Below are 27,825 nucleotides of genomic sequence, written 5' to 3'. Positions count from 1 at the left end.
CGGCAGGCTGAGCCTGAGGTTAATTCTTCTTCCTGATGGGAAAATAGAGTGACCTGTGCCTGTCCCAACACCTAGAGCTAGTCTCTCATTGGTTCCCCCTCTTCCCGTTCATCCTCAGGACAAATTGCAACCTGTACAGAACAGGAGGTTAAAGGTGCTGATTCTCCAAGCAGGGAGATTGCTAGTATAGCGGCTGGAATGGCGAAGCGGAGCACAAGGAGATGAGAAATGAGGTGCGTTTTAGAAACCTTTCCCGATCACACGGTGTACCATCTTCTGGGTTTCTCATGCATGTTTTCGATGTAGGAAGATGCCCTTGAACCTGGAGATTTGGGACCCATGGGATGGCTACCACACAGTATTACTTTAAAGGGTCTGCGTTTGCTCACCCAACCTCACCAAACCTCTCAGCCCCAAGAGTGTCCACCCTTATGTCTCATCCATCTGTGGGTCTACATATGGTCAATCCAGGTTGCATCACAGCCCCTGAACGAATTTTGTCAGAATTTCTCTCTCTTTCACTGTCTTTGTTTCACGGGTTTTTAAAAGTAATTGATTTGTATAATGGGGTTTAGCTGCTTTTCACTGCTGTGGTTATGCCGCTTTTCACCCACTTCACTCACTTACAGAGAGATATAAATACATAGGTTTTAAGATTCTTACTAGTCAGATATATTCTTGGGCGGTGAATAGGGCGTGTTGAGTCCAGTTCACTGAGGAAGGAGTAGGTCTTGTGTATTACCTATTGGGTTTATGGAACGCTATCTGAGCTAATTTGAAACCCTTGTTTTATGCATCACCCCACCTCACCTTTCCCGTTAAGCAGCCCTAGTGTGTTTTCTAAACGTGTGACTCTGACCTGTTATGTAATTCAGCTCAAGGGTAGCGGTTTTTACATTCCCTCTATAAGTGATATCTTATGATTAGTGTCTTTTTCTGTGTGACTTATTTCACTTAGAATCGTCGTACCCAAATCCACTCATCATGCTGCTACTAGCCTTATGACGTTGATTTCATGGCGGAATGATATTCCATTGTACATAAGGACCACAACTTCTTTATCCATTCTTGTCTTTCCTGGGATATTTAAGGTGTAACAAAGTGGAGGTTCTTGTCAACAGAGCAGCCTTAAACTTTGGAGTGCCTGTGTCTTGCTGATTTTTAGTTTTCCCAATTCATACGCCCATGAGTGGAAGTGCCCTATGCTCTCTTAGCTGAGTTTTATAGATGTTTCAGGACACACCGTACACTTCTCCAGAGTGGCTGTTGGCAATTTCCATCCCGCCCATCAGCGTAGCAAGGCTCCCATTTCTCCATGGCCTGTCCTGCATTTCTGGTTTTGACACTTTATTCAGCCTGGCTCTTTTGACCGATGGGAAGCAAGACTTCTTTGTAGCGCTGATTTGCCTTTCCAGGTTGCTTGGTTGGCCAAAAAGGGCCTATGCGTTTTTTCCTGAATATATTCAGGAAAAAACGCATAGGCCCTTTTTGGCCAAGGGCATCATTGTCGAGGTTTTGCCGCTTTTCCTGTGCTTTAAAGGCGATTCGAATCTACCTCCTGAAATCTGTTTCCTGCAATTCTGCCTTGCTTTCAAATCCTCTTCGTTGCCTTCCCTCAATATATTTGTGGACGAGAGTTATCATTTCTAACTCTGCAGGTTTGTGAATTGCAGTGCCCCTGAGCTCCATTTTTCAACTCGCTTTCTTGGGAGCTGGCCGCAAAAGCGCAGGATTGCTTCAGGCCCTATTCTGGCTCCGGGCGGCAGGCTGAGCCTGAGGTTAATTCTTCTTCCTGATGGGAAAATAGAGTGACCTGTGCCTGTCCCAACACCTAGAGCTAGTCTCTCATTAGTTCCCCCTCTTCCCGTTCATCCTCAGGACAAATTGCAACCTGTACGGAACAGGAGGTTAAAGGTGCTGATTCTCCAAGCAGGGAGATTGCTAGTATAGCGGCTGGAATGGCGAACCGGAGCACAAGGAGATGAGAAATGAGGTGCGTTTTAGAAACCTTTCCCGATCACACGGTGTACCATCTTCTGGGTTTCTCATGCATGTTTTCGATGTAGGAAGATGCCCTTGAACCTGGAGATTTGGGACCCATGGGATGGGTACCACACAGTATTACTTTAAAGGGTCTGCGTTTGCTCACCCAACCTCACCAAACCTCTCAGCCCCAAGAGTGTCCACCCTTATGTCTCATCCATCTGTGGGTCTACATATGGTCAATCCAGGTTGCATCACAGCCCCTGAACGAATTTTGTCAGAATTTCTCTCTCTTTCACTGTCTTTGTTTCACGGGTTTTTAAAAGTAATTGATTTGTATAATGGGGTTTAGCTGCTTTTCACTGCTGTGGTTATGCCGCTTTTCACCCACTTCACTCACTTACAGAGAGATATAAATACATAGGTTTTAAGATTCTTACTAGTCAGATATATTCTTGGGCGGTGAATAGGGCGTGTTGAGTCCAGTTCACTGAGGAAGGAGTAGGTCTTGTCTATTACATATTGGGTTTATGGAACGCTATCTGAGCTAATTTGAAACCCTTGTTTTATGCATCACCCCACCTCACCTTTCCCGTTAAGCAGCCCTAGTGTGTTTTCTAAACGTGTGACTCTGACCTGTTATGTAATTCAGTTCAAGGGTAGCGGTTTTTACATTCCCTCTATAAGTGATATCTTATGATAAGTGTCTTTTACTGTGTGACTTATTTCACTTAGAATCGTCGTACCCAAATCCACTCATCATGCTGCTACTAGCCTTATGACGTTGATTTCATGGCTGAGTGATATTCCATTGTACATAAGGACCACAACTTCTTTATCCATTCTTGTCTTTCCTGGGATATTTAAGGTGTAACAAAGTGGAGGTTCTTGTCAACAGAGCAGCCCTAAACTTTGGGGTGCCTGTGTCTTTCTGATTTTTAGTTTTCCCAATTTATACGCCCATGAGTGGAAGTGCCCTATGCTCTCTAAGCTGAGTTTTTTAGATGTTTCAGGACACACCGTACACTTCTCCAGAGTGGCTGTTGGCAATTTCCATCCGGCCCATCAGCGTGGCAAGGCTCCCATTTCTCCATGGCCTGTCCTGCATTTCTGGTTTTGACACTTTATTCAGCCTGGCCCTTTTGACCGATGGGAAGCGAGACTTCTTTGTAGCGCTGATTTGCCTTTCCAGGTTGCTTGGTTGGCCAAAAAGGGCGTGTGCGTTTTTTCCTGAATATATTCAGGAAAAAACGCATACGCCCTTTTTGGCCAAGGGCATCATTTTCGAGGTTTTGCCGCTTTTCCTGTGCTTTAAAGGCGATTCGAATCTACCTCCTGAAATCTGTTTCCTGCAATTCTGCCTTGCTTTCAAATCCTCTTCGTTGCCTTCCCTCAATATATTTGTGGACGAGAGTTATCATTTCTAACTCTGCAGGTTTGTGAATTGCAGTGCCCCTGAGCTCCATTGTTCAACTCGCTTTCTTGGGAGCTGGCCGCAAAAGCGCAGGATTGCTTCAGGCCCTTTTCTGGCTCCAGGCGGCAGGCTGAGCCTGTGGTTAATTCTTCTTCCTGATGGGAAAATAGAGTGACCTGTGCCTGTCCCAACACCTAGAGCTAGTCTCTCATTGGTTCCCCCTCTTCCCGTTCATCCTCAGGACATATTGCAACCTGTACGGAACAGGAGGTTAAAGGTGCTGATTCTCCAAGCAGGGAGATTGCTAGTATAGCGGCTGGAATGGCGAACCGGAGCACAAGGAGATGAGAAATGAGGTGCGTTTTAGAAACCTTTCCCGATCACACGGTGTACCATCTTCTGGGTTTCTCATGCATGTTTTCGATGTAGGAAGATGCCCTTGAACCTGGAGATTTGGGACCCATGGGATGGGTACCACACAGTATTACTTTAAAGGGTCTGCGTTTGCTCACCCAACCTCACCAAACCTCTCAGCCCCAAGAGTGTCCACCCTTATGTCTCATCCATCTGTGGGTCTACATATGGTCAATCCAGGTTGCATCACAGCCCCTGAACGAATTTTGTCAGAATTTCTCTCTCTTTCACTGTCTTTGTTTCACGGGTTTTTAAAAGTAATTGATTTGTATAATGGGGTTTAGCTGCTTTTCACTGCTGTGGTTATGCCGCTTTTCACCCACTTCACTCACTTACAGAGAGATATCAATACATAGGTTTTAAGATTCTTACTAGTCAGATATATTCTTCGGCGATGAATAGTGTGTGTTGAGTCCAGTTCACTAAGGAAGGAGTAGGTCTTGTCTATTACATATTGGGTTTATGGAACGCTATCTGAGCTAATTTGAAACCCTTGTTTTATGCATCACCCCACCTCACCTTTCCCGTTAAGCAGCCCTAGTGTGTTTTCTAAACGTGTGACTCTGACCTGTTATGTAATTCAGTTCAAGGGTAGCGGTTTTTACATTCCCTCTATAAGTGATATCTTATGATAAGTGTCTTTTTCTGTGTGACTTATTTCACTTAGAATCGTCGTACCCAAATCCACTCATCATGCTGCTACTAGCCTTATGACGTTGATTTCATGGCTGAATGATATTCCATTGTACATAAGGACCACAACTTCTTTATCCATTCTTGTCTTTCCTGGGATATTTAAGGTGTAACAAAGTGGAGGTTCTTGTCAACAGAGCAGCCTTAAACTTTGGAGTGCCTGTGTCTTGCTGATTTTTAGTTTTCCCAATTCATACGCCCGTGAGTGGAAGTGCCCTATGCTCTCTTAGCTGAGTTTTATAGATGTTTCAGGACACACCGTACACTTCTCCAGAGTGGCTGTTTGCAATTTCCATCCCGCCCATCAGTGTAGCAAGGCTCCCATTTCTCCATGGCCTGTCCTGCATTTCTGGTTTTGACACTTTATTCAGCCTGGCTCTTTTGACCGATGGGAAGCGAGACTTCTTTGTAGCGCTGATTTGCCTTTCCAGGTTGCTTGGTTGGCCAAACAGGGCGTGTGCGTTTTTTCCTGAATATATTCAGGAAAAAACGCATACGCCCTTTTTGGCCAAGGGCATCATTGTCGAGGTTTTGCCGCTTTTCCTGTGCTTTAAAGGCGATTCGAATCTACCTCCTGAAATCTGTTTCCTGCAATTCTACCTTGCTTTCAAATCCTCTTCGTTGCCTTCCCTCAATATATTTGTGGACGAGAGTTATCATTTCTAACTCTGCAGGTTTGTGAATTGCAGTGCCCCTGAGCTCCATTTTTCAACTCGCTTTCTTGGGAGCTGGCCGCAAAAGCGCAGGATTGCTTCAGGCCCTATTCTGGCTCCGGGCGGCAGGCTGAGCCTGAGGTTAATTCTTCTTCCTGATGGGAAAATAGAGTGACCTGTGCCTGTCCCAACACCTAGAGCTAGTCTCTCATTGGTTCCCCCTCTTCCCGTTCATCCTCAGGACAAATTGCAACCTGTACGGAACAGGAGGTTAAAGGTGCTGATTCTCCAAGCAGGGAGATTGCTAGTATAGCGGCTGAAATGGCGAAGCGGAGCACAAGGAGATGAGAAATGAGGTGCGTTTTAGAAACCTTTCCCGATCACACGGTGTACCATCTTCTGGGTTTCTCATGCATGTTTTTGATGTAGGAAGATGCCCTTGAACCTGGAGATTTGGGACCCATGGGATGGGTACCACACAGTATTACTTTAAAGGGTCTGCGTTTGCTCACCCAACCTCACCAAACCTCTCAGCCCCAAGAGTGTCCACCCTTATGTCTCATCCATCTGTGGGTCTACATATGGTCAATCCAGGTTGCATCACAGCCCCTGAACGAATTTTGTCAGAATTTCTCTCTCTTTCACTGTCTTTGTTTCACGGGTTTTTAAAAGTAATTGATTTGTATAATGGGGTTTAGCTGCTTTTCACTGCTGTGTTTATGCCGCTTTTCACCCACTTGACTCACTTACAGAGAGATATCAATACATAGGTTTTAAGATTCTTACTAGTCAGATATATTCTTGGGCGGTGAATAGGGCGTGTTGAGTCCAGTTCACTGAGGAAGGAGTAGGTCTTGTCTATTACATATTGGGTTTATGGAACGCTATGTGAGCTAATTTGAAACCCTTGTTTTATGCATCACCCCACCTCACCTTTCCCGTTAAGCAGCCCTAGTGTGTTTTCTAAACGTGTGACTCTGACCTGTTATGTAATTCAGTTCAAGGGTAGCGGTTTTTACATTCCCTCTATAAGTGATATCTTATGATAAGTGTCTTTTTCTGTGTGACTTATTTCACTTAGAATCGTCGTACCCAAATCCACTCATCATGCTGCTACTAGCCTTATGACGTTGATTTCATGGCTGAGTGATATTCCATTGTACATAAGGACCACAACTTCTTTATCCATTCTTGTCTTTCCTGGGATATTTAAGGTGTAACAAAGTGGAGGTTCTTGTCAACAGAGCAGCCCTAAACTTTGGGGTGCCTGTGTCTTTCTGATTTTTAGTTTTCCCAATTTATACGCCCATGAGTGGAAGTGCCCTATGCTCTCTAAGCTGAGTTTTTTAGATGTTTCAGGACACACCGTACACTTCTCCAGAGTGGCTGTTGGCAATTTCCATCCGGCCCATCAGCGTAGCAAGGCTCCCATTTCTCCATGGCCTGTCCTGCATTTCTGGTTTTGACACTTTATTCAGCCTGGCCCTTTTGACCGATGGGAAGCGAGACTTCTTTGTAGCGCTGATTTGCCTTTCCAGGTTGCTTGGTTGGCCAAAAAGGGCGTGTGCGTTTTTTCCTGAATATATTCAGGAAAAAACGCATACGCCCTTTTTGGCCAAGGGCATCATTGTCGAGGTTTTGCCGCTTTTCCTGTGCTTTAAAGGCGATTCGAATCTACCTCCTGAAATCTGTTTCCTGCAATTCTGCCTTGCTTTCAAATCCTCTTCGTTGCCTTCCCTCAATATATTTGTGGACGAGAGTTATCATTTCTAACTCTGCAGGTTTGTGAATTGCAGTGCCCCTGAGCTCCATTGTTCAACTCGCTTTCTTGGGAGCTGGCCGCAAAAGCGCAGGATTGCTTCAGGCCCTATTCTGGCTCCGGGCGGCAAGCTGAGCCTGAGGTTAATTCTTCTTCCTGATGGGAAAATAGAGTGACCTGTGCCTGTCCCAACACCTAGAGCTAGTCTCTCATTGGTTCCCCCTCTTCCCGTACATCCTCAGGACAAATTGCAACCTGTACGGAACAGGAGGTTAAAGGTGCTGATTCTCCAAGCAGGGAGATTGCTAGTATAGCGGCTGGAATGGCGAACCGGAGCACAAGGAGATGAGAAATGAGGTGCGTTTTAGAAACCTTTCCCGATCACACGGTGTACCATCTTCTGGGTTTCTCATGCATGTTTTCGATGTAGGAAGATGCCCTTGAACCTGGAGATTTGGGACCCATGGGATGGGTACCACACAGTATTACTTTAAAGGGTCTGCGTTTGCTCACCCAACCTCACCAAACCTCTCAGCCCCAAGAGTGTCCACCCTTATGTCTCATCCATCTGTGGGTCTACATATGGTCAATCCAGGTTGCATCACAGCCCCTGAACGAATTTTGTCAGAATTTCTCTCTCTTTCACTGTCTTTGTTTCACGGGTTTTTAAAAGTAATTGATTTGTATAATGGGGTTTAGCTGCTTTTCACTGCTGTGGTTATGCCGCTTTTCACCCACTTCACTCACTTACAGAGAGATATAAATACATAGGTTTTAAGATTCTTACTAGTCAGATATATTCTTGGGCGGTGAATAGGGCGTGTTGAGTCCAGTTCACTGAGGAAGGAGTAGGTCTTGTCTATTACATATTGGGTTTATGGAACGCTATCTGAGCTAATTTGAAACCCTTGTTTTATGCATCACCCCACCTCACCTTTCCCGTTAAGCAGCCCTAGTGTGTTTTCTAAACGTGTGACTCTGACCTGTTATGTAATTCAGTTCAAGGGTAGCGGTTTTTACATTCCCTCTATAAGTGATATCTTATGATAAGTGTCTTTTTCTGTGTGACTTATTTCACTTAGAATCGTCGTACCCAAATCCACTCATCATGCTGCTCCTAGCCTTATGACGTTGATTTCATGGCTGAGTGATATTCCATTGTACATAAGGACCACAACTTCTTTATCCATTCTTGTCTTTCCTGGGATATTTAAGGTGTAACGAAGTGGAGGTTTTTGTCAACAGAGCAGCCCTAAACTTTGGGTTGCCTGTGTCTTGCTGATTTTTAGTTTTCCCAATTTATACGCCCATGAGAGGAAGTGCCCTATGCATCTAAGCTGAGTTTTTTAGATGTTTCAGGACACACCGTACACTTCTCCAGAGTGGCTGTTGGCAATTTACATCCCGCCCATCAGCGTAGCAAGGCTCCCATTTCTCCATGGCCTGTCCTGCATTTCTGGTTTTGACACTTTATTCAGCATGGCCCTTTTGACCGATGGGAAGCGAGACTTCTTTGTAGCGCTGATTTGCCTTTCCAGGTTGCTTGGAACCCATCCCATCCCATGGAACCCATAAATCAGGAAAAAACGCATACGCCCTTTTTGGCCAAGGGCATCATTGTCGAGGTTTTGCCGCTTTTCCTGTGCTTTAAAAGCGATTCGAATCTACCTCCTGAAATCTGTTTCCTGCAATTCTGCCTTGCTTTCAAATCCTCTTCGTTGCCTTCCCTCAATATATTTGTGGATGAGAGTTATCATTTCTAACTCTGCAGGTTTGTGAATTGCAGTGCCCCTGAGCTCCATTTTTCAACTCGCTTTCTTGGGAGCTGGCCGCAAAAGCGCAGGATTGCTTCAGGCCCTTTTCTGGCTCCAGGCGGCAGGCTGAGCCTGTGGTTAATTCTTCTTCCTGATGGGAAAATAGAGTGACCTGTGCCTGTCCCAACACCTAGAGCTAGTCTCTCATTGGTTCCCCCTCTTCCCGTTCATCCTCAGGACAAATTGCAACCTGTACGGAACAGGAGGTTAAAGGTGCTGATTCTCCAAGCAGGGAGATTGCTAGTATAGCGGCTGGAATGGCGAACTGGAGAACAAGGAGATGAGAAATGAGGTGCGTTTTAGAAACCTTTCCCGATCACACGGTGTACCATCTTCTGGGTTTCTCATGCATGTTTTCGATGTAGGAAGATGCCCTTGAACCTGGAGATTTGGGACCCATGGGATGGGTACCACGCAGTATTACTTTAAAGGGTCTGTGTTTGCTCACCCAACCTCACCAAACCTCTCAGCCCCAAGAGTGTCCACCCTTATGTCTCATCCATCTGTGGGTCTACATATGGTCAATCCAGGTTGCATCACAGCCCCTGAACGAATTTTGTCAGAATTTCTCTCTCTTTCACTGTCTTTGTTTCACGGGTTTTTAAAAGTAATTGATTTGTATAATGGGGTTTAGCTGCTTTTCACTGCTGTGTTTATGCCGCTTTTCACCCACTTGACTCACTTACAGAGAGATATCAATACATAGGTTTTAAGATTCTTACTAGTCAGATATATTCTTGGGCGGTGAATAGGGCGTGTTGAGTCCAGTTCACTGAGGAAGGAGTAGGTCTTGTCTATTACATATTGGGTTTATGGAACGCTATGTGAGCTAATTTGAAACCCTTGTTTTATGCATCACCCCACCTCACCTTTCCCGTTAAGCAGCCCTAGTGTGTTTTCTAAACGTGTGACTCTGACCTGTTATGTAATTCAGTTCAAGGGTAGCGGTTTTTACATTCCCTCTATAAGTGATATCTTATGATAAGTGTCTTTTTCTGTGTGACTTATTTCACTTAGAATCGTCGTACCCAAATCCACTCATCATGCTGCTACTAGCCTTATGACGTTGATTTCATGGCTGAGTGATATTCCATTGTACATAAGGACCACAACTTCTTTATCCATTCTTGTCTTTCCTGGGATATTTAAGGTGTAACAAAGTGGAGGTTCTTGTCAACAGAGCAGCCCTAAACTTTGGGGTGCCTGTGTCTTTCTGATTTTTAGTTTTCCCAATTTATACGCCCATGAGTGGAAGTGCCCTATGCTCTCTAAGCTGAGTTTTTTAGATGTTTCAGGACACACCGTACACTTCTCCAGAGTGGCTGTTGGCAATTTCCATCCGGCCCATCAGCGTAGCAAGGCTCCCATTTCTCCATGGCCTGTCCTGCATTTCTGGTTTTGACACTTTATTCAGCCTGGCCCTTTTGACCGATGGGAAGCGAGACTTCTTTGTAGCGCTGATTTGCCTTTCCAGGTTGCTTGGTTGGCCAAAAAGGGCGTGTGCGTTTTTTCCTGAATATATTCAGGAAAAAACGCATACGCCCTTTTTGGCCAAGGGCATCATTGTCGAGGTTTTGCCGCTTTTCCTGTGCTTTAAAGGCGATTCGAATCTACCTCCTGAAATCTGTTTCCTGCAATTCTGCCTTGCTTTCAAATCCTCTTCGTTGCCTTCCCTCAATATATTTGTGGACGAGAGTTATCATTTCTAACTCTGCAGGTTTGTGAATTGCAGTGCCCCTGAGCTCCATTGTTCAACTCGCTTTCTTGGGAGCTGGCCGCAAAAGCGCAGGATTGCTTCAGGCCCTTTTCTGGCTCCGGGCGGCAGGCTGAGCCTGAGGTTAATTCTTCTTCCTGATGGGAAAATAGAGTGACCTGTGCCTGTCCCAACACCTAGAGCTAGTCTCTCATTGGTTCCCCCTCTTCCCGTTCATCCTCAGGACAAATTGCAACCTGTACGGAACAGGAGGTTAAAGGTGCTGATTCTCCAAGCAGGGAGATTGCTAGTATAGCGGCTGGAATGGCGAACCGGAGCACAAGGAGATGAGAAATGAGGTGCGTTTTAGAAACCTTTCCCGATCACACGGTGTACCATCTTCTGGGTTTCTCATGCATGTTTTCGATGTAGGAAGATGCCCTTGAACCTGGAGATTTGGGACCCATGGGATGGGTACCACACAGTATTACTTTAAAGGGTCTGCGTTTGCTCACCCAACCTCACCAAACCTCTCAGCCCCAAGAGTGTCCACCCTTATGTCTCATCCATCTGTGGGTCTACATATGGTCAATCCAGGTTGCATCACAGCCCCTGAACGAATTTTGTCAGAATTTCTCTCTCTTTCACTGTCTTTGTTTCACGGGTTTTTAAAAGTAATTGATTTGTATAATGGGGTTTAGCTGCTTTTCACTGCTGTGGTTATGCCGCTTTTCACCCACTTCACTCACTTACAGAGAGATATAAATACATAGGTTTTAAGATTCTTACTAGTCAGATATATTCTTGGGCGGTGAATAGGGCGTGTTGAGTCCAGTTCACTGAGGAAGGAGTAGGTCTTGTCTATTACCTATTGGGTTTATGGAACGCTATCTGAGCTAATTTGAAACCCTTGTTTTATGCATCACCCCACCTCACCTTTCCCGTTAAGCAGCCCTAGTGTGTTTTCTAAACGTGTGACTCTGACCTGTTATGTAATTCAGTTCAAGGGTAGCGGTTTTTACATTCCCTCTATAAGTGATATCTTATGATTAGTGTCTTTTTCTGTGTGACTTATTTCACTTAGAATCGTCGTACCCAAATCCACTCATCATGCTGCTACTAGCCTTATGACGTTGATTTCATGGCGGAATGATATTCCATTGTACATAAGGACCACAACTTCTTTATCCATTCTTGTCTTTCCTGGGATATTTAAGGTGTAACAAAGTGGAGGTTCTTGTCAACAGAGCAGCCTTAAACTTTGGAGTGCCTGTGTCTTGCTGATTTTTAGTTTTCCCAATTCATACGTCCATGAGTGGAAGTGCCCTATGCTCTCTTAGCTGAGTTTTATAGATGTTTCAGGACACACCGTACACTTCTCCAGAGTGGCTGTTGGCAATTTCCATCCCGCCCATCAGCGTAGCAAGGCTCCCATTTCTCCATGGCCTGTCCTGCATTTCTGGTTTTGACACTTTATTCAGCCTGGCTCTTTTGACCGATGGGAAGCAAGACTTCTTTGTAGCGCTGATTTGCCTTTCCAGGTTGCTTGGTTGGCCAAAAAGGGCGTATGCGTTTTTTCCTGAATATATTCAGGAAAAAACGCATAGGCCCTTTTTGGCCAAGGGCATCATTGTCGAGGTTTTGCCGCTTTTCCTGTGCTTTAAAGGCGATTCGAATCTACCTCCTGAAATCTGTTTCCTGCAATTCTGCCTTGCTTTCAAATCCTCTTCGTTGCCTTCCCTCAATATATTTGTGGACGAGAGTTATCATTTCTAACTCTGCAGGTTTGTGAATTGCAGTGCCCCTGAGCTCCATTTTTCAACTCGCTTTCTTGGGAGCTGGCCGCAAAAGCGCAGGATTGCTTCAGGCCCTATTCTGGCTCCGGGCGGCAGGCTGAGCCTGAGGTTAATTCTTCTTCCTGATGGGAAAATAGAGTGACCTGTGCCTGTCCCAACACCTAGAGCTAGTCTCTCATTAGTTCCCCCTCTTCCCGTTCATCCTCAGGACAAATTGCAACCTGTACGGAACAGGAGGTTAAAGGTGCTGATTCTCCAAGCAGGGAGATTGCTAGTATAGCGGCTGGAATGGCGAACCGGAGCACAAGGAGATGAGAAATGAGGTGCGTTTTAGAAACCTTTCCCGATCACACGGTGTACCATCTTCTGGGTTTCTCATGCATGTTTTCGATGTAGGAAGATGCCCTTGAACCTGGAGATTTGGGACCCATGGGATGGGTACCACACAGTATTACTTTAAAGGGTCTGCGTTTGCTCACCCAACCTCACCAAACCTCTCAGCCCCAAGAGTGTCCACCCTTATGTCTCATCCATCTGTGGGTCTACATATGGTCAATCCAGGTTGCATCACAGCCCCTGAACGAATTTTGTCAGAATTTCTCTCTCTTTCACTGTCTTTGTTTCACGGGTTTTTAAAAGTAATTGATTTGTATAATGGGGTTTAGCTGCTTTTCACTGCTGTGGTTATGCCGCTTTTCACCCACTTCACTCACTTACAGAGAGATATAAATACATAGGTTTTAAGATTCTTACTAGTCAGATATATTCTTGGGCGGTGAATAGGGCGTGTTGAGTCCAGTTCACTGAGGAAGGAGTAGGTCTTGTCTATTACATATTGGGTTTATGGAACGCTATCTGAGCTAATTTGAAACCCTTGTTTTATGCATCACCCCACCTCACCTTTCCCGTTAAGCAGCCCTAGTGTGTTTTCTAAACGTGTGACTCTGACCTGTTATGTAATTCAGTTCAAGGGTAGCGGTTTTTACATTCCCTCTATAAGTGATATCTTATGATAAGTGTCTTTTACTGTGTGACTTATTTCACTTAGAATCGTCGTACCCAAATCCACTCATCATGCTGCTACTAGCCTTATGACGTTGATTTCATGGCTGAGTGATATTCCATTGTACATAAGGACCACAACTTCTTTATCCATTCTTGTCTTTCCTGGGATATTTAAGGTGTAACAAAGTGGAGGTTCTTGTCAACAGAGCAGCCCTAAACTTTGGGGTGCCTGTGTCTTTCTGATTTTTAGTTTTCCCAATTTATACGCCCATGAGTGGAAGTGCCCTATGCTCTCTAAGCTGAGTTTTTTAGATGTTTCAGGACACACCGTACACTTCTCCAGAGTGGCTGTTGGCAATTTCCATCCGGCCCATCAGCGTGGCAAGGCTCCCATTTCTCCATGGCCTGTCCTGCATTTCTGGTTTTGACACTTTATTCAGCCTGGCCCTTTTGACCGATGGGAAGCGAGACTTCTTTGTAGCGCTGATTTGCCTTTCCAGGTTGCTTGGTTGGCCAAAAAGGGCGTGTGCGTTTTTTCCTGAATATATTCAGGAAAAAACGCATACGCCCTTTTTGGCCAAGGGCATCATTTTCGAGGTTTTGCCGCTTTTCCTGTGCTTTAAAGGCGATTCGAATCTACCTCCTGAAATCTGTTTCCTGCAATTCTGCCTTGCTTTCAAATCCTCTTCGTTGCCTTCCCTCAATATATTTGTGGACGAGAGTTATCATTTCTAACTCTGCAGGTTTGTGAATTGCAGTGCCCCTGAGCTCCATTGTTCAACTCGCTTTCTTGGGAGCTGGCCGCAAAAGCGCAGGATTGCTTCAGGCCCTTTTCTGGCTCCAGGCGGCAGGCTGAGCCTGTGGTTAATTCTTCTTCCTGATGGGAAAATAGAGTGACCTGTGCCTGTCCCAACACCTAGAGCTAGTCTCTCATTGGTTCCCCCTCTTCCCGTTCATCCTCAGGACAAATTGCAACCTGTACGGAACAGGAGGTTAAAGGTGCTGATTCTCCAAGCAGGGAGATTGCTAGTATAGCGGCTGGAATGGCGAACCGGAGCACAAGGAGATGAGAAATGAGGTGCGTTTTAGAAACCTTTCCCGATCACACGGTGTACCATCTTCTGGGTTTCTCATGCATGTTTTCGATGTAGGAAGATGCCCTTGAACCTGGAGATTTGGGACCCATGGGATGGGTACCACACAGTATTACTTTAAAGGGTCTGCGTTTGCTCACCCAACCTCACCAAACCTCTCAGCCCCAAGAGTGTCCACCCTTATGTCTCATCCATCTGTGGGTCTACATATGGTCAATCCAGGTTGCATCACAGCCCCTGAACGAATTTTGTCAGAATTTCTCTCTCTTTCACTGTCTTTGTTTCACGGGTTTTTAAAAGTAATTGATTTGTATAATGGGGTTTAGCTGCTTTTCACTGCTGTGGTTATGCCGCTTTTCACCCACTTCACTCACTTACAGAGAGATATCAATACATAGGTTTTAAGATTCTTACTAGTCAGATATATTCTTCGGCGATGAATAGTGTGTGTTGAGTCCAGTTCACTAAGGAAGGAGTAGGTCTTGTCTATTACATATTGGGTTTATGGAACGCTATCTGAGCTAATTTGAAACCCTTGTTTTATGCATCACCCCACCTCACCTTTCCCGTTAAGCAGCCCTAGTGTGTTTTCTAAACGTGTGACTCTGACCTGTTATGTAATTCAGTTCAAGGGTAGCGGTTTTTACATTCCCTCTATAAGTGATATCTTATGATAAGTGTCTTTTTCTGTGTGACTTATTTCACTTAGAATCGTCGTACCCAAATCCACTCATCATGCTGCTACTAGCCTTATGACGTTGATTTCATGGCTGAATGATATTCCATTGTACATAAGGACCACAACTTCTTTATCCATTCTTGTCTTTCCTGGGATATTTAAGGTGTAACAAAGTGGAGGTTCTTGTCAACAGAGCAGCCTTAAACTTTGGAGTGCCTGTGTCTTGCTGATTTTTAGTTTTCCCAATTCATACGCCCGTGAGTGGAAGTGCCCTATGCTCTCTTAGCTGAGTTTTATAGATGTTTCAGGACACACCGTACACTTCTCCAGAGTGGCTGTTGGCAATTTCCATCCCGCCCATCAGTGTAGCAAGGCTCCCATTTCTCCATGGCCTGTCCTGCATTTCTGGTTTTGACACTTTATTCAGCCTGGCTCTTTTGACCGATGGGAAGCGAGACTTCTTTGTAGCGCTGATTTGCCTTTCCAGGTTCCTTGGTTGGCCAAACAGGGCGTGTGCGTTTTTTCCTGAATATATTCAGGAAAAAACGCATACGCCCTTTTTGGCCAAGGGCATCATTGTCGAGGTTTTGCCGCTTTTCCTGTGCTTTAAAGGCGATTCGAATCTACCTCCTGAAATCTGTTTCCTGCAATTCTGCCTTGCTTTCAAATCCTCTTCGTTGCCTTCCCTCAATATATTTGTGGACGAGAGTTATCATTTCTAACTCTGCAGGTTTGTGAATTGCAGTGCCCCTGAGCTCCATTTTTCAACTCGCTTTCTTGGGAGCTGGCCGCAAAAGCGCAGGATTGCTTCAGGCCCTATTCTGGCTCCGGGCGGCAGGCTGAGCCTGAGGTTAATTCTTCTTCCTGATGGGAAAATAGAGTGACCTGTGCCTGTCCCAACACCTAGAGCTAGTCTCTCATTGGTTCCCCCTCTTCCCGTTCATCCTCAGGACAAATTGCAACCTGTACGGAACAGGAGGTTAAAGGTGCTGATTCTCCAAGCAGGGAGATTGCTAGTATAGCGGCTGGAATGGCGAAGCGGAGCACAAGGAGATGAGAAATGAGGTGCGTTTTAGAAACCTTTCCCGATCACACGGTGTACCATCTTCTGGGTTTCTCATGCATGTTTTCGATGTAGGAAGATGCCCTTGAACCTGGAGATTTGGGACCCATGGGATGGGTACCACACAGTATTACTTTAAAGGGTCTGCGTTTGCTCACCCAACCTCACCAAACCTCTCAGCCCCAAGAGTGTCCACCCTTATGTCTCATCCATCTGTGGGTCTACATATGGTCAATCCAGGTTGCATCACAGCCCCTGAACGAATTTTGTCAGAATTTCTCTCTCTTTCACTGTCTTTGTTTCACGGGTTTTTAAAAGTAATTGATTTGTATAATGGGGTTTAGCTGCTTTTCACTGCTGTGGTTATGCCGCTTTTCACCCACTTCACTCACTTACAGAGAGATATAAATACATAGGTTTTAAGATTCTTACTAGTCAGATATATTCTTGGGCGGTGAATAGGGCGTGTTGAGTCCAGTTCACTGAGGAAGGAGTAGGTCTTGTCTATTACCTATTGGGTTTATGGAACGCTATCTGAGCTAATTTGAAACCCTTGTTTTATGCATCACCCCACCTCACCTTTCCCGTTAAGCAGCCCTAGTGTGTTTTCTAAACGTGTGACTCTGACCTGTTATGTAATTCAGCTCAAGGGTAGCGGTTTTTACATTCCCTCTATAAGTGATATCTTATGATTAGTGTCTTTTTCTGTGTGACTTATTTCACTTAGAATCGTCGTACCCAAATCCACTCATCATGCTGCTACTAGCCTTATGACGTTGATTTCATGGCGGAATGATATTCCATTGTACATAAGGACCACAACTTCTTTATCCATTCTTGTCTTTCCTGGGATATTTAAGGTGTAACAAAGTGGAGGTTCTTGTCAACAGAGCAGCCTTAAACTTTGGAGTGCCTGTGTCTTGCTGATTTTTAGTTTTCCCAATTCATACGCCCATGAGTGGAAGTGCCCTATGCTCTCTTAGCTGAGTTTTATAGATGTTTCAGGACACACCGTACACTTCTCCAGAGTGGCTGTTGGCAATTTCCATCCCGCCCATCAGCGTAGCAAGGCTCCCATTTCTCCATGGCCTGTCCTGCATTTCTGGTTTTGACACTTTATTCAGCCTGGCTCTTTTGACCGATGGGAAGCAAGACTTCTTTGTAGCGCTGATTTGCCTTTCCAGGTTGCTTGGTTGGCCAAAAAGGGCCTATGCGTTTTTTCCTGAATATATTCAGGAAAAAACGCATAGGCCCTTTTTGGCCAAGGGCATCATTGTCGAGGTTTTGCCGCTTTTCCTGTGCTTTAAAGGCGATTCGAATCTACCTCCTGAAATCTGTTTCCTGCAATTCTGCCTTGCTTTCAAATCCTCTTCGTTGCCTTCCCTCAATATATTTGTGGACGAGAGTTATCATTTCTAACTCTGCAGGTTTGTGAATTGCAGTGCCCCTGAGCTCCATTTTTCAACTCGCTTTCTTGGGAGCTGGCCGCAAAAGCGCAGGATTGCTTCAGGCCCTATTCTGGCTCCGGGCGGCAGGCTGAGCCTGAGGTTAATTCTTCTTCCTGATGGGAAAATAGAGTGACCTGTGCCTGTCCCAACACCTAGAGCTAGTCTCTCATTAGTTCCCCCTCTTCCCGTTCATCCTCAGGACAAATTGCAACCTGTACGGAACAGGAGGTTAAAGGTGCTGATTCTCCAAGCAGGGAGATTGCTAGTATAGCGGCTGGAATGGCGAACCGGAGCACAAGGAGATGAGAAATGAGGTGCGTTTTAGAAACCTTTCCCGATCACACGGTGTACCATCTTCTGGGTTTCTCATGCATGTTTTCGATGTAGGAAGATGCCCTTGAACCTGGAGATTTGGGACCCATGGGATGGGTACCACACAGTATTACTTTAAAGGGTCTGCGTTTGCTCACCCAACCTCACCAAACCTCTCAGCCCCAAGAGTGTCCACCCTTATGTCTCATCCATCTGTGGGTCTACATATGGTCAATCCAGGTTGCATCACAGCCCCTGAACGAATTTTGTCAGAATTTCTCTCTCTTTCACTGTCTTTGTTTCACGGGTTTTTAAAAGTAATTGATTTGTATAATGGGGTTTAGCTGCTTTTCACTGCTGTGGTTATGCCGCTTTTCACCCACTTCACTCACTTACAGAGAGATATAAATACATAGGTTTTAAGATTCTTACTAGTCAGATATATTCTTGGGCGGTGAATAGGGCGTGTTGAGTCCAGTTCACTGAGGAAGGAGTAGGTCTTGTCTATTACATATTGGGTTTATGGAACGCTATCTGAGCTAATTTGAAACCCTTGTTTTATGCATCACCCCACCTCACCTTTCCCGTTAAGCAGCCCTAGTGTGTTTTCTAAACGTGTGACTCTGACCTGTTATGTAATTCAGTTCAAGGGTAGCGGTTTTTACATTCCCTCTATAAGTGATATCTTATGATAAGTGTCTTTTACTGTGTGACTTATTTCACTTAGAATCGTCGTACCCAAATCCACTCATCATGCTGCTACTAGCCTTATGACGTTGATTTCATGGCTGAGTGATATTCCATTGTACATAAGGACCACAACTTCTTTATCCATTCTTGTCTTTCCTGGGATATTTAAGGTGTAACAAAGTGGAGGTTCTTGTCAACAGAGCAGCCCTAAACTTTGGGGTGCCTGTGTCTTTCTGATTTTTAGTTTTCCCAATTTATACGCCCATGAGTGGAAGTGCCCTATGCTCTCTAAGCTGAGTTTTTTAGATGTTTCAGGACACACCGTACACTTCTCCAGAGTGGCTGTTGGCAATTTCCATCCGGCCCATCAGCGTGGCAAGGCTCCCATTTCTCCATGGCCTGTCCTGCATTTCTGGTTTTGACACTTTATTCAGCCTGGCCCTTTTGACCGATGGGAAGCGAGACTTCTTTGTAGCGCTGATTTGCCTTTCCAGGTTGCTTGGTTGGCCAAAAAGGGCGTGTGCGTTTTTTCCTGAATATATTCAGGAAAAAACGCATACGCCCTTTTTGGCCAAGGGCATCATTTTCGAGGTTTTGCCGCTTTTCCTGTGCTTTAAAGGCGATTCGAATCTACCTCCTGAAATCTGTTTCCTGCAATTCTGCCTTGCTTTCAAATCCTCTTCGTTGCCTTCCCTCAATATATTTGTGGACGAGAGTTATCATTTCTAACTCTGCAGGTTTGTGAATTGCAGTGCCCCTGAGCTCCATTGTTCAACTCGCTTTCTTGGGAGCTGGCCGCAAAAGCGCAGGATTGCTTCAGGCCCTTTTCTGGCTCCAGGCGGCAGGCTGAGCCTGTGGTTAATTCTTCTTCCTGATGGGAAAATAGAGTGACCTGTGCCTGTCCCAACACCTAGAGCTAGTCTCTCATTGGTTCCCCCTCTTCCCGTTCATCCTCAGGACATATTGCAACCTGTACGGAACAGGAGGTTAAAGGTGCTGATTCTCCAAGCAGGGAGATTGCTAGTATAGCGGCTGGAATGGCGAACCGGAGCACAAGGAGATGAGAAATGAGGTGCGTTTTAGAAACCTTTCCCGATCACACGGTGTACCATCTTCTGGGTTTCTCATGCATGTTTTCGATGTAGGAAGATGCCCTTGAACCTGGAGATTTGGGACCCATGGGATGGGTACCACACAGTATTACTTTAAAGGGTCTGCGTTTGCTCACCCAACCTCACCAAACCTCTCAGCCCCAAGAGTGTCCACCCTTATGTCTCATCCATCTGTGGGTCTACATATGGTCAATCCAGGTTGCATCACAGCCCCTGAACGAATTTTGTCAGAATTTCTCTCTCTTTCACTGTCTTTGTTTCACGGGTTTTTAAAAGTAATTGATTTGTATAATGGGGTTTAGCTGCTTTTCACTGCTGTGGTTATGCCGCTTTTCACCCACTTCACTCACTTACAGAGAGATATCAATACATAGGTTTTAAGATTCTTACTAGTCAGATATATTCTTCGGCGATGAATAGTGTGTGTTGAGTCCAGTTCACTAAGGAAGGAGTAGGTCTTGTCTATTACATATTGGGTTTATGGAACGCTATCTGAGCTAATTTGAAACCCTTGTTTTATGCATCACCCCACCTCACCTTTCCCGTTAAGCAGCCCTAGTGTGTTTTCTAAACGTGTGACTCTGACCTGTTATGTAATTCAGTTCAAGGGTAGCGGTTTTTACATTCCCTCTATAAGTGATATCTTATGATAAGTGTCTTTTTCTGTGTGACTTATTTCACTTAGAATCGTCGTACCCAAATCCACTCATCATGCTGCTACTAGCCTTATGACGTTGATTTCATGGCTGAATGATATTCCATTGTACATAAGGACCACAACTTCTTTATCCATTCTTGTCTTTCCTGGGATATTTAAGGTGTAACAAAGTGGAGGTTCTTGTCAACAGAGCAGCCTTAAACTTTGGAGTGCCTGTGTCTTGCTGATTTTTAGTTTTCCCAATTCATACGCCCGTGAGTGGAAGTGCCCTATGCTCTCTTAGCTGAGTTTTATAGATGTTTCAGGACACACCGTACACTTCTCCAGAGTGGCTGTTGGCAATTTCCATCCCGCCCATCAGTGTAGCAAGGCTCCCATTTCTCCATGGCCTGTCCTGCATTTCTGGTTTTGACACTTTATTCAGCCTGGCTCTTTTGACCGATGGGAAGCGAGACTTCTTTGTAGCGCTGATTTGCCTTTCCAGGTTGCTTGGTTGGCCAAACAGGGCGTGTGCGTTTTTTCCTGAATATATTCAGGAAAAAACGCATACGCCCTTTTTGGCCAAGGGCATCATTGTCGAGGTTTTGCCGCTTTTCCTGTGCTTTAAAGGCGATTCGAATCTACCTCCTGAAATCTGTTTCCTGCAATTCTACCTTGCTTTCAAATCCTCTTCGTTGCCTTCCCTCAATATATTTGTGGACGAGAGTTATCATTTCTAACTCTGCAGGTTTGTGAATTGCAGTGCCCCTGAGCTCCATTTTTCAACTCGCTTTCTTGGGAGCTGGCCGCAAAAGCGCAGGATTGCTTCAGGCCCTATTCTGGCTCCGGGCGGCAGGCTGAGCCTGAGGTTAATTCTTCTTCCTGATGGGAAAATAGAGTGACCTGTGCCTGTCCCAACACCTAGAGCTAGTCTCTCATTGGTTCCCCCTCTTCCCGTTCATCCTCAGGACAAATTGCAACCTGTACGGAACAGGAGGTTAAAGGTGCTGATTCTCCAAGCAGGGAGATTGCTAGTATAGCGGCTGAAATGGCGAAGCGGAGCACAAGGAGATGAGAAATGAGGTGCGTTTTAGAAACCTTTCCCGATCACACGGTGTACCATCTTCTGGGTTTCTCATGCATGTTTTTGATGTAGGAAGATGCCCTTGAACCTGGAGATTTGGGACCCATGGGATGGGTACCACACAGTATTACTTTAAAGGGTCTGCGTTTGCTCACCCAACCTCACCAAACCTCTCAGCCCCAAGAGTGTCCACCCTTATGTCTCATCCATCTGTGGGTCTACATATGGTCAATCCAGGTTGCATCACAGCCCCTGAACGAATTTTGTCAGAATTTCTCTCTCTTTCACTGTCTTTGTTTCACGGGTTTTTAAAAGTAATTGATTTGTATAATGGGGTTTAGCTGCTTTTCACTGCTGTGTTTATGCCGCTTTTCACCCACTTGACTCACTTACAGAGAGATATCAATACATAGGTTTTAAGATTCTTACTAGTCAGATATATTCTTGGGCGGTGAATAGGGCGTGTTGAGTCCAGTTCACTGAGGAAGGAGTAGGTCTTGTCTATTACATATTGGGTTTATGGAACGCTATGTGAGCTAATTTGAAACCCTTGTTTTATGCATCACCCCACCTCACCTTTCCCGTTAAGCAGCCCTAGTGTGTTTTCTAAACGTGTGACTCTGACCTGTTATGTAATTCAGTTCAAGGGTAGCGGTTTTTACATTCCCTCTATAAGTGATATCTTATGATAAGTGTCTTTTTCTGTGTGACTTATTTCACTTAGAATCGTCGTACCCAAATCCACTCATCATGCTGCTACTAGCCTTATGACGTTGATTTCATGGCTGAGTGATATTCCATTGTACATAAGGACCACAACTTCTTTATCCATTCTTGTCTTTCCTGGGATATTTAAGGTGTAACAAAGTGGAGGTTCTTGTCAACAGAGCAGCCCTAAACTTTGGGGTGCCTGTGTCTTTCTGATTTTTAGTTTTCCCAATTTATACGCCCATGAGTGGAAGTGCCCTATGCTCTCTAAGCTGAGTTTTTTAGATGTTTCAGGACACACCGTACACTTCTCCAGAGTGGCTGTTGGCAATTTCCATCCGGCCCATCAGCGTAGCAAGGCTCCCATTTCTCCATGGCCTGTCCTGCATTTCTGGTTTTGACACTTTATTCAGCCTGGCCCTTTTGACCGATGGGAAGCGAGACTTCTTTGTAGCGCTGATTTGCCTTTCCAGGTTGCTTGGTTGGCCAAAAAGGGCGTATGCGTTTTTTCCTGAATATATTCAGGAAAAAACGCATACGCCCTTTTTGGCCAAGGGCATCATTGTCGAGGTTTTGCCGCTTTTCCTGTGCTTTAAAGGCGATTCGAATCTACCTCCTGAAATCTGTTTTCTGCAATTCTGCCTTGCTTTCAAATCCTCTTCGTTGCCTTCCCTCAATATATTTGTGGACTAGAGTTATCATTTCTAACTCTGCAGGTTTGTGAATTGCAGTGCCCCTGAGCTCCATTGTTCAACTCGCTTTCTTGGGAGCTGGCCGCAAAAGCGCAGGATTGCTTCAGGCCCTTTTCTGGCTCCGGGCGGCAGGCTGAGCCTGAGGTTATTTCTTCTTCCTGATGGGAAAATAGAGTGACCTGTGCCTGTCCCAACACCTAGAGCTAGTCTCTCATTGGTTCCCCCTCTTCCCGTTCATCCTCAGGACAAATTGCAACCTGTACGGAACAGGAGGTTAAAGGTGCTGATTCTCCAAGCAGGGAGATTGCTAGTATAGCGGCTGGAATGGCGAACCGGAGCACAAGGAGATGAGAAATGAGGTGCGTTTTAGAAACCTTTCCCGATCACACGGTGTACCATCTTCTGGGTTTCTCATGCATGTTTTCGATGTAGGAAGATGCCCTTGAACCTGGAGATTTGGGACCCATGGGATGGGTACCACACAGTATTACTTTAAAGGGTCTGCGTTTGCTCACCCAACCTCACCAAACCTCTCAGCCCCAAGAGTGTCCACCCTTATGTCTCATCCATCTGTGGGTCTACATATGGTCAATCCAGGTTGCATCACAGCCCCTGAACGAATTTTGTCAGAATTTCTCTCTCTTTCACTGTCTTTGTTTCACGGGTTTTTAAAAGTAATTGATTTGTATAATGGGGTTTAGCTGCTTTTCACTGCTGTGGTTATGCCGCTTTTCACCCACTTCACTCACTTACAGAGAGATATAAATACATAGGTTTTAAGATTCTTACTAGTCAGATATATTCTTGGGCGGTGAATAGGGCGTGTTGAGTCCAGTTCACTGAGGAAGGAGTAGGTCTTGTCTATTACATATTGGGTTTATGGAACGCTATGTGAGCTAATTTGAAACCCTTGTTTTATGCATCACCCCACCTCACCTTTCCCGTTAAGCAGCCCTAGTGTGTTTTCTAAACGTGTGACTCTGACCTGTTATGTAATTCAGTTCAAGGGTAGCGGTTTTTACATTCCCTCTATAAGTGATATCTTATGATAAGTGTCTTTTTCTGTGTGACTTATTTCACTTAGAATCGTCGTACCCAAATCCACTCATCATGCTGCTACTAGCCTTATGACGTTGATTTCATGGCTGAATGATATTCCATTGTACATAAGGACCACAACTTCTTTATCCATTCTTGTCTTTCCTGGGATATTTAAGGTGTAACAAAGTGGAGGTTCTTGTCAACAGAGCAGCCTTAAACTTTGGAGTGCCTGTGTCTTGCTGATTTTTAGTTTTCCCAATTCATACGCCCGTGAGTGGAAGTGCCCTATGCTCTCTAAGCTGAGTTTTATAGATGTTTCAGGACACACCGTACACTTCTCCAGAGTGGCTGTTGGCAATTTCCATCCGGCCCATCAGCGTAGCAAGGCTCCCATTTCTCCATGGCCTGTCCTGCATTTCTGGTTTTGACACTTTATTCAGCCTGGCCCTTTTGACCGATGGGAAGCGAGACTTCTTTGTAGCGCTGATTTGCCTTTCCAGGTTGCTTGGTTGGCCAAAAAGGGCGTGTGCGTTTTTTCCTGAATATATTCAGGAAAAAACGCATACGCCCTTTTTGGCCAAGGGCATCATTGTCGAGGTTTTGCCGCTTTTCCTGTGCTTTAAAGGCGATTCGAATCTACCTCCTGAAATCTGTTTCCTGCAATTCTGCCTTGCTTTCAAATCCTCTTCGTTGCCTTCCCTCAATATATTTGTGGACGAGAGTTATCATTTCTAACTCTGCAGGTTTGTGAATTGCAGTGCCCCTGAGCTCCATTGTTCAACTCGCTTTCTTGGGAGCTGGCCGCAAAAGCGCAGGATTGCTTCAGGCCCTATTCTGGCTCCGGGCGGCAAGCTGAGCCTGAGGTTAATTCTTCTTCCTGATGGGAAAATAGAGTGACCTGTGCCTGTCCCAACACCTAGAGCTAGTCTCTCATTGGTTCCCCCTCTTCCCGTACATCCTCAGGACAAATTGCAACCTGTACGGAACAGGAGGTTAAAGGTGCTGATTCTCCAAGCAGGGAGATTGCTAGTATAGCGGCTGGAATGGCGAACCGGAGCACAAGGAGATGAGAAATGAGGTGCGTTTTAGAAACCTTTCCCGATCACACGGTGTACCATCTTCTGGGTTTCTCATGCATGTTTTCGATGTAGGAAGATGCCCTTGAACCTGGAGATTTGGGACCCATGGGATGGGTACCACACAGTATTACTTTAAAGGGTCTGCGTTTGCTCACCCAACCTCACCAAACCTCTCAGCCCCAAGAGTGTCCACCCTTATGTCTCATCCATCTGTGGGTCTACATATGGTCAATCCAGGTTGCATCACAGCCCCTGAACGAATTTTGTCAGAATTTCTCTCTCTTTCACTGTCTTTGTTTCACGGGTTTTTAAAAGTAATTGATTTGTATAATGGGGTTTAGCTGCTTTTCACTGCTGTGGTTATGCCGCTTTTCACCCACTTCACTCACTTACAGAGAGATATAAATACATAGGTTTTAAGATTCTTACTAGTCAGATATATTCTTGGGCGGTGAATAGGGCGTGTTGAGTCCAGTTCACTGAGGAAGGAGTAGGTCTTGTCTATTACATATTGGGTTTATGGAACGCTATCTGAGCTAATTTGAAACCCTTGTTTTATGCATCACCCCACCTCACCTTTCCCGTTAAGCAGCCCTAGTGTGTTTTCTAAACGTGTGACTCTGACCTGTTATGTAATTCAGTTCAAGGGTAGCGGTTTTTACATTCCCTCTATAAGTGATATCTTATGATAAGTGTCTTTTTCTGTGTGACTTATTTCACTTAGAATCGTCGTACCCAAATCCACTCATCATGCTGCTCCTAGCCTTATGACGTTGATTTCATGGCTGAGTGATATTCCATTGTACATAAGGACCACAACTTCTTTATCCATTCTTGTCTTTCCTGGGATATTTAAGGTGTAACGAAGTGGAGGTTTTTGTCAACAGAGCAGCCCTAAACTTTGGGTTGCCTGTGTCTTGCTGATTTTTAGTTTTCCCAATTTATACGCCCATGAGAGGAAGTGCCCTATGCATCTAAGCTGAGTTTTTTAGATGTTTCAGGACACACCGTACACTTCTCCAGAGTGGCTGTTGGCAATTTACATCCCGCCCATCAGCGTAGCAAGGCTCCCATTTCTCCATGGCCTGTCCTGCATTTCTGGTTTTGACACTTTATTCAGCATGGCCCTTTTGACCGATGGGAAGCGAGACTTCTTTGTAGCGCTGATTTGCCTTTCCAGGTTGCTTGGAACCCATCCCATCCCATGGAACCCATAAATCAGGAAAAAACGCATACGCCCTTTTTGGCCAAGGGCATCATTGTCGAGGTTTTGCCGCTTTTCCTGTGCTTTAAAAGCGATTCGAATCTACCTCCTGAAATCTGTTTCCTGCAATTCTGCCTTGCTTTCAAATCCTCTTCGTTGCCTTCCCTCAATATATTTGTGGATCAGAGTTATCATTTCTAACTCTGCAGGTTTGTGAATTGCAGTGCCCCTGAGCTCCATTTTTCAACTCGCTTTCTTGGGAGCTGGCCGCAAAAGCGCAGGATTGCTTCAGGCCCTTTTCTGGCTCCAGGCGGCAGGCTGAGCCTGTGGTTAATTCTTCTTCCTGATGGGAAAATAGAGTGACCTGTGCCTGTCCCAACACCTAGAGCTAGTCTCTCATTGGTTCCCCCTCTTCCCGTTCATCCTCAGGACAAATTGCAACCTGTACGGAACAGGAGGTTAAAGGTGCTGATTCTCCAAGCAGGGAGATTGCTAGTATAGCGGCTGGAATGGCGAACTGGAGAACAAGGAGATGAGAAATGAGGTGCGTTTTAGAAACCTTTCCCGATCACACGGTGTACCATCTTCTGGGTTTCTCATGCATGTTTTCGATGTAGGAAGATGCCCTTGAACCTGGAGATTTGGGACCCATGGGATGGGTACCACGCAGTATTACTTTAAAGGGTCTGTGTTTGCTCACCCAACCTCACCAAACCTCTCAGCCCCAAGAGTGTCCACCCTTATGTCTCATCCATCTGTGGGTCTACATATGGTCAATCCAGGTTGCATCACAGCCCCTGAACGAATTTTGTCAGAATTTCTCTCTCTTTCACTGTCTTTGTTTCACGGGTTTTTAAAAGTAATTGATTTGTATAATGGGGTTTAGCTGCTTTTCACTGCTGTGTTTATGCCGCTTTTCACCCACTTGACTCACTTACAGAGAGATATCAATACATAGGTTTTAAGATTCTTACTAGTCAGATATATTCTTGGGCGGTGAATAGGGCGTGTTGAGTCCAGTTCACTGAGGAAGGAGTAGGTCTTGTCTATTACATATTGGGTTTATGGAACGCTATGTGAGCTAATTTGAAACCCTTGTTTTATGCATCACCCCACCTCACCTTTCCCGTTAAGCAGCCCTAGTGTGTTTTCTAAACGTGTGACTCTGACCTGTTATGTAATTCAGTTCAAGGGTAGCGGTTTTTACATTCCCTCTATAAGTGATATCTTATGATAAGTGTCTTTTTCTGTGTGACTTATTTCACTTAGAATCGTCGTACCCAAATCCACTCATCATGCTGCTACTAGCCTTATGACGTTGATTTCATGGCTGAGTGATATTCCATTGTACATAAGGACCACAACTTCTTTATCCATTCTTGTCTTTCCTGGGATATTTAAGGTGTAACAAAGTGGAGGTTCTTGTCAACAGAGCAGCCCTAAACTTTGGGGTGCCTGTGTCTTTCTGATTTTTAGTTTTCCCAATTTATACGCCCATGAGTGGAAGTGCCCTATGCTCTCTAAGCTGAGTTTTTTAGATGTTTCAGGACACACCGTACACTTCTCCAGAGTGGCTGTTGGCAATTTCCATCCGGCCCATCAGCGTAGCAAGGCTCCCATTTCTCCATGGCCTGTCCTGCATTTCTGGTTTTGACACTTTATTCAGCCTGGCCCTTTTGACCGATGGGAAGCGAGACTTCTTTGTAGCGCTGATTTGCCTTTCCAGGTTGCTTGGTTGGCCAAAAAGGGCGTGTGCGT

The sequence above is a fragment of the Balaenoptera borealis genome (assembly GCF_965194805.1).
Source record: "Balaenoptera borealis genome assembly, chromosome: 3".
In the NCBI taxonomy this organism is placed as follows: Eukaryota; Metazoa; Chordata; class Mammalia; order Artiodactyla; family Balaenopteridae; genus Balaenoptera; species Balaenoptera borealis.
This window is presented reverse-complemented; position numbering follows the sequence as displayed.